Source organism: Neophocaena asiaeorientalis, unplaced genomic scaffold, assembly GCF_003031525.2.
Source record: "Neophocaena asiaeorientalis asiaeorientalis breed wild unplaced genomic scaffold, Neophocaena_asiaeorientalis_V1.1 scaffold184, whole genome shotgun sequence".
NCBI classification, from domain to species: Eukaryota; Metazoa; Chordata; class Mammalia; order Artiodactyla; family Phocoenidae; genus Neophocaena; species Neophocaena asiaeorientalis.
The window spans coordinates 7,087,328-7,095,504 of NW_020185325.1; positions in this window are offsets into that span (position 1 = coordinate 7,087,328).

The window sequence follows — 8,177 nt, forward strand, 5'->3', positions numbered from 1 at the left end:
TTTCTTTCTTCACAACTCACCAGAAATTTGTTTCCTTGAGAAAATCAATGCTAGTGGCAGATTAAGTTAAATTCTACTTTTGTGTGGAATCCTTATACTTGGGAAAACTTTTCCCAGTAATAATTAAGGTTTTATGTGTTTAATGTATATTTTCCCTGATTGACTGTAAGCTCTGAGAGGTCAGAAAACATGTTAATCTTCCCAAAATTCTAGCAAAGTGCTTGGCATTTACTATGTACTTACTGACGGAAGCAAAAAGCCCTGACTTGCCCCCCATCAGATGGCTGACAAGGCAATCTGGACATGGTGAAACACTTGGATCCTTGCTGTTCCTCCAGAACACATTGGCATGGACTACTCTCTCTCTCTCTCTGGAACATTCTTACCCCAGATATCTTCATGGCTTTTATTCCTTACTTTCTTCGAGGGTTTTTCCCAATGTCATCTCAATGAAACTAGCCTGAATTTAAAATTATACCCCCATCCTCCTGAGCTTGCTCTACTTTTTCTTTTGTCCACAGTAGTTACCACTTTTTAACTTACTCTTATTTACTTACTTATTTTTTGACTGTATTGCCTGCCTTCTCCTACTAAAATACAAATTCTAGGGCAGAAATCCTTATCTTTTTTATTCAATAATGTATCCTGACCAACAAGACAATACCTAGCATGTAGTAACAGACTTCTCAAAAGTAATTATTAAATGAATGTATTCCAGCAGCATGAAGAGGTACTACTAAAACTAAATATGTTCTATAAGAAGTCAGTACATATCCTCCATTGCTAGCATCAGAAACAAGTGTATGGTCTGTATTTTATTTGATATAATTTCTTTTTTTTTTAGAGAAAATATAATATTACTATATTTTGTATGCTTTGTGGTCCACATAAAAATGTCAATTTCAATCAAGAAGAGAAGTATTAAAGTAAGCGTAACAGCTAACCTCTGTTTTCCAGTATTATTTGGCAATAAAAGAAAACTAAGCATGAAATTCAGTAACTGAATTAATCTCTGATCCTTCCTGACAACTTAAATCACTTGACGTATTGCAATATTTTCTGCAATTTCCAGTGATTTGCTTGAAGCCAACTTCTACCTACTACTCTGCACATAAACCCAGCTTGGATCTAAGCTTTATGAACATTTCATATATCTAACAAAACTTTATGAACATTTCATAAATCTAACAAAACTATAATAAGCACTGCCCCAATGTTTACATTTAGATTTTAAAATGTAGCAAAACTTATGGCAGTAAAAAAAAAAATCTTGAATCAATTAGAGCTCACATACTAATCCATGTGGTTACCTCCCATTCCTGTTCTCATGGTCTTTTTTGATGCTCAACTGCCTGCCACTGCTTAAGGAATACAATACCTTAATGTGTCAGTTAAAGGCACTCCAACCACCTGCCACACCCCTTGCTGGCTCACCACTTCTGCTGCTACTTCCAACACTGTCTTCATCTGTTTGGGCTTCCATAACAAAACACCACTGGTGGTGGCTTATAATAACAAGAATTTATTTCTCTTTGTTCTGGAGGATGGGAACTCTAAGTTCAAGGTGATAGCAGATTCAGCATCTGCTGAGAGCCTATTTCCTGGTTCATAGACTGTGGTCTTCTCACTGTCCTCATATGGCAGGAGGAAGAGAGCCCTCTGGGATCTCTTCAATAAGGGCACTAATCCCGTTCATGAGGGCTCCCCATTCATGACCTAATCACCTCCCAAAGGCCCACCTCCAAATATCATCACAGTGGGAATTAGATTTCAACATAATGAATTCTAAGGGGACACAAACATTCACTATATAGCAAACACCACAGAGAAGCTTTCTCGAGCTCGGGCTCCTCCAAAGTTATTTTGCTGCTTCTGCCAACACAGCCATTTCTCTTTCACTAATTCTACTCCCTTGATACCAGTTTGATCGATGTTCCATATCCTAAAACATGAACAAATGCTGTCATCTTGGCCAACCAATTTGATGTCATTTTGCCACTTCTCTTCTCACCACTTGTTTCTAGGAGGTAGGCAAACAAGATCTGAGATTTTTCATTACCTATTAAAAAGCTGTTACAATACCTCTGACCTGATCAGAAGAAAGATCTAATTGAATAAGTTGAAGTCCTATCCTAGGGCACACAGTGTCTCCTAGGGACACTGTGTGCTCAATCAGGCAACCAAGTCAATCCCAAGGCAGCTTATAAAAGTTCTTAGGCAGGCTCTTTTCAATACTAAGCAGGTGAGACAAGAACTTCTTCCACAGCCTGGCTAAGGTTCCCAGATCCTACAATGTCTCAGACTTCCTTGTGCCCTTAATGGTTCTAGGCTACCAAATAACTCAAGAAATTAAGCAAAGTCTAAAACGTGTGTATCTTTTGACTACTGCCCTTTTCCAACTGAGTTTAATTTGCATAGAAAACTCTGAAGCTAAATTTCTAGTACAAGTATATAAATACAGAGTATGTCAAAGTTCTGTTTTGAGCAATGAACACTGTTGCTACTGACTTCTCTACAGCCCGTAATACTTTCAGAATAATTTCATTTAGTTTGTTTTATTTATTTCCATGATGGTAACAGGCTTGTACGAAGCCCTCAGCAAATCTGTTGCCTAGCATGATCTGCAGTCCATGGAGTGCTAGTTTTTTCTGAGATGCCCTCTAAGAATTAGAAGGATGGTCTATGGCTACAAAACTGTTTAGGTTTGTGTTAAAACTAGCTTGTTCTTGTGAAGAGTAAATTTTCCCCTTTATTTCTTTAACACTGTACTCTAACTGAGCTATATGGCTCATATAAATGAATGTGTAATAATACTAGAATATCAGAACTGCAGCACAAGATAGAGATTAGGTTTCTGACACAAGTTAGAAACCCAGATGTTACAATGGAGAATGCATCTACACTTAAACTAATAGCAAAAGTGATTTGACTCGCAATTTCCAAGTGCTGAACCACAACTCCAAGCCCTGGAGACTTGACCTCTTTACTGTAGCTTCCTTCTTCTCCCTCTCCACAGCCACAACTTAGATCAGGTCTTTTAACCCAGATCACTACCACAGCTTCCTATGAGACCTTCCTACCACATACACAACTGCAGCCAGAAAGACCCACCTAAAATGCAAATCTAATGTACCATAACCCCCAACCCCTTGCCACCTAAAATCCTCCAGTAGGTCTCCACTGCTTTCAGAAGAAGGTCCAAACACTTTCACATGGCACAAAATGGGTTTTTTATAATGTTGTTGGCAGATTCTATAACTTCCTCTCCCTCATCCATACCCTACACTTAAAACACACTAGTAGCTATTTTCAAAACATCCCATGTCCTGTCATACTCCTATTTTGAAGCTTTATCACTCTTTTAAAAAGTCAGACTTCCTGGGAAATTAATGATTCTTGAGGAGAAGTTTGACAGAAGGTGGGATAAAGGAGAATCTTTATGATTTCACGATTTTCCTAGGCCACCAATTCTTCAGTGTCACTATCTTTATTATGGGGCTGGGTGGGTGTGGGGAAGTGCAGCAGAAGGTTGACTGCGATCACCAGTGTAGAAGCTACTGATACAACTACACTGAGCTATAAAATTACTTTTTAAAAACACAATGACTCAACCTTTATTCTCCATGTAGTCTTTCTGAATAATACTTTCAGAAATCATCAAGGTAAAAGACTCAGATTTTGCTATGAAAAAACTACAGAAAGTCACAGTGTCAATTTGACCTATCTGCTTTCTGCGCAGACAAGTCTCAAGCATCTGATGGAAACAATCTCCACCCCTGCCCCAGAACAGAACAATATTTGGACATGATTTGTCGGTGCTCTAGAAAGTATTCAAAAGAATTTTGAAAGATTTTTAAACATACTTTACTTTTTATAGGTAGACAATATGTTTCTAATATCTGATTTTCCATTTATTAATAGAAAAAAATGTTCTGGTAAATTTTGAATTGCAGAACTCACAAATGTTTAAGTAACAAAATATAGATTTTACTACCTTTAATATTGGGGAGGAGATTCCAGATGGGAAGAAAAGAGCAATGAATGAGGAAAGGGAGAAAAAAAGGGAGAGAGTGAGAGGAAGAGGAGAGAGGGAGGGAGGCAAGGAAGGAGGATAAAAGAAAAACAGAACCTTTGCCAAAAGAACTATCCTGTTGAGAGGAGTTTCAAGATGGCAGGAGAGTAAGACGTGGAGATCACCTTCCTCCCCACAAATACATCAGAAATACCTCTACATGTGGAACAACTCCTACAGAACACCTACTGAACGCTGGCAGAAGACCTCAGACCTCACAAAAGGCAAGAAAGTCCCCACGTACCTGGGTAGGGCAAAAGAATAGAGACAAAATAGGGTCGGGACCTGCACCACTGGGAGGGAGCTGTGAAGGAGGAAAGGTTTCCACACACTAGGAAGCCCCTTCGCGGGCGGAGACTGCGGGTGGCGGAGGGGGAAGCTTCGGAGCCGCGGAGGGGAGCACAGCAACAGGAGTGCAGAGGCCAAAGCGGAGAGATTCCCGCACAAAGGATCAGGGCCGACCGGCACTCACCAGCCCGAGGCTTGTCTGCTCATGTGCCGGGGCGGGCGGGGCTGGGAGCTGAGGCTCGGGCGTCTGAGGTTGGATCCCAGGGAGAGGTCTGGGGTTGGCTGCGTGAACACAGCCTGAAGGGGGCTAGTGCGCCACGGCTAGCCAGAAAGGAGTCCGGGAAAAGGTCTGGAGCTGCCGAAGAGGCCAGAGACGTTTTCTGCCTCTTTTGTTTCCTAGTGCGTGAGGAGAGGGAATTAAGAGCGCTGCTTAAAGGAGCTCCAGACATGGGCACGAGCCGTGGCTATCAGCGCGGACCCCAGAGACGTGCATGAGACGCTAAGGCTGCTGCTGCCGCCACCAAGAAGCCCGTGTGCGAGCACAGGTCACCATCCACACCTCCCCTGCTGGAAGCCTGTGCAGCCCGCCACTGCCAGGGTCCCGAGATCCAGGGACAACTTCCCCGGGAGAACGCGCAGCGCACGTCAGGATGGTGCAACATCATACTGGCCTCTGCCACCGCAGGCTAGCCCCGCACTTCGTACCCTTTCGTCCCCCCAAGCCTGAATGAGCCAGAGCCCCCGAATCAGCTTCTCCTTTAACCCCGCCCTGTCTGAGCAGGAACGGATGCCGTCAGGCGACCTACACACAGAGGCGGGGCCAAATCCAAAGCTGAATCCCAGGAGCTGTGCAAAGAAGAGAAAGGGAAATTTCTCCCAGCAGCCTCAGAAGCAGCGGATTAAATATCCACAGTCAACTTGATGTACGTGCATCTGCAGAATACCTGAATAGACAACGAATCATCCCAAACTGAGGAGGTGGACTTTGGGAACAATGAGATATATTTTCTTTCCACCTTTTTCTCTTTTTGTGAGTGTGTATGTGTACGCTTCTGTGTGTGATTTTGTCTGTATAGACAGGCATCAGGGCTCTGCCTCTGAGGTGGGAGTGCCAACTTCAGGACACTGGTCCACCAGAGACCTCCTACCTCCACATAATATCAAATGGCGAAAATCTCCCAGAGATCTCCATCTCAACACCAACACCCAGCTTCACTCAACGACCGGCAAGCTACAGTGCTGGACAACCTATACCAAACAAACAGCAAGACAGGAACACAACCCCACCCATTAGCAGAGAGGCTGCCTAAAATCATAATAAGTCCACAGACATGCCAAAACACACCACCAGACGTGGACCTGCCCACCAGAAAGACAAGATCCAGCCTCATCCACCAGAACACAGGCACATATTATAGTTGAAAACTTCCCTAATATGGGTAATGAAATAGTTAATCAAGTCCAGGAAGCACAGAGAGGCCCATATAGGATAAATCCAACGAGAAATATGCCAAGACACATATTAATCAAACTACTGAAAATTAAATACAAAGAAAAAATATTAAAAGCAGCAAGGGAAAAACAAAAAATAACATACAAGGGACTCCCCATAAGGTTAACAGATGATCTTTCAGCAGAAACTCGGCAAGCCAGAAGGGAGTGGCAGGACCTATTTAAAGTGATGAAAGGGAAAAAGCTGCAACCAAGATTATTCTATCCAGCAAGGATCTCATTTAGATTTGACGGAGAAATGAAAACCTTTAGAGACAAGCAAAAGCTAAGAGAACTCAGCACAACCAAGCCAGCTTTACAACAAATGCTAAAGGAACCTCTCTAGGCAGGAAACACAAGAGAAGGAAAACACCTACAATAACAAACACAAAACAATTAAGAAAATGGGAAGAGAAGCATACATATCAATAACTACCTTAAATGTAAATGGATTAAATGCTCCAACCAAAAGACGTAGACTGGCTGAATGGATACAAAAACAAGACCCATATATATGCTGTCTACAAGAGACCCACTTCAGACCTAGGGACACATACAGACTGAAAGTGAGGGGATGGAAAAAGATATTCCATGCAAATGGAAAGCAAAAGAAAGCTGGAGTAGCAATTCTCATATCAGACAAAACAGACTTCAAAATAAAGACTATTACAAGGGACAAAGAAGGACACTACATAATGGTCAAGGGATCAATCCAAGAAGAAGCTATAACAATTGTAAATATTTATGCACCCAACATAGGAGCACCTCAATACATAAGGCAAATACTAACAGCCATAAAAGGGGAAATCGACAGGAACACAATCATAGTAAGGGACTTTAACACCCCACTTTCACCAATGGACAGATCATCCAAAATGGAAATAAATAAGGAAACAGAAGCTTTAAATGATACATTAAACAAGAAGGACTTAATTGATATTTATAGGACATTCCCTCCAAAAACAACAGAATACACTTTCTTCTCAAGTGCTCATGGAACATTCTCCTGGATAAATCATAACTTGGGTCACAAGACAAGCCTTGGTAAATTTAAGAAAATGGAAATCATATCAAATATCTTTTCTGACCACAATGCTATGAGACTAGAGATCAATTACAGGAAAAAAAATCTTTAAAAAATACAAACACATGGAGGCTACACAATACACTACTTAATAACCAAGAGATCACTGAAGAAATCAGAGGAAATCAAAAAATACCTAGAAACAAATGACAATGAACACAATGACCCAAAACCTATGGGATGCAGCAAAAGCAGTTCTAAGAGGGATGTTTATAGCAATACAATCCTACCTTAAGAAACAAGAAACATCTCAAATAAACAACCTAACTTTACACCTAAAGCGACTACAGAAAGAAGAACAAAAAACCCCCAAAGTCAGCAGAAGGAAAGAAATCATAAAGATCAGATCAAAAATAAAAGAAAAAGAAATGAAGGAAACAATAGCAAAGATCAATAAAACTAAAAGCTGGTGCTTTGAGAAGATAAACAAAATTGATAAACCATTAGCCAGATTCATCAACGAAAAAAGAAGACTCAAATCAACAGAATTAGAAATGAAAAAGTAAATGAAAGAAATTAAAGATACAAATAGATGGAGAGATGCACCATGTTCTCGGATTGGAATCATCAACAGTGTGAAAATGAGTCTACTACCCAAAGCAATCTACAGATTCAATGCAATCCCTATCAAACTATCACTGGCATTTTTCACAGAACTAGAACAAAAAGAACGCAAGAGGGAAGAGATTTGGGGATATATGTATATGCATAACTGATTCACTTTGTTATAAAGCAGGAACTAACACACCATTTTAAAGAATTATACTCCAATAAAAACGCTAAAAATTTTTTGAAAAAAAAAAAAAAAGAACTATCCTGTTATAAAGCTGAGTACTTCACATAGCTTTAAACATAGCTTTAAAGTCAGGCTAGTGTTTAAGAGTAACAGATAAAAGAACTATGTATCTTTTGGCTTACAAATTATCAAGGAAGTATTTGGGTAACCAAAAAAAAAAAAAAAAACTACCCAAAAGAAATCAAGAAGGATTGTAAAATGTGTAAGATATCCCAAAGGTAGTTGTACATATACATGTAACACATTTTTCCCAATTCAGCCCACAAGGCCACTATACTTCTCACTCAGTAATAGGAAATAGGCCTAATTTACCATGATGAAAAAAGAATTCCCTTTAACTAAATATTAATACATACTAGATTTCAACATCTTCCTCACTGCTGACACTCAGTAGATTTTTTTTTTTTTTTTTTTTTTTTTTTTTTCGGGGCCTTCCCCTTTTGTGG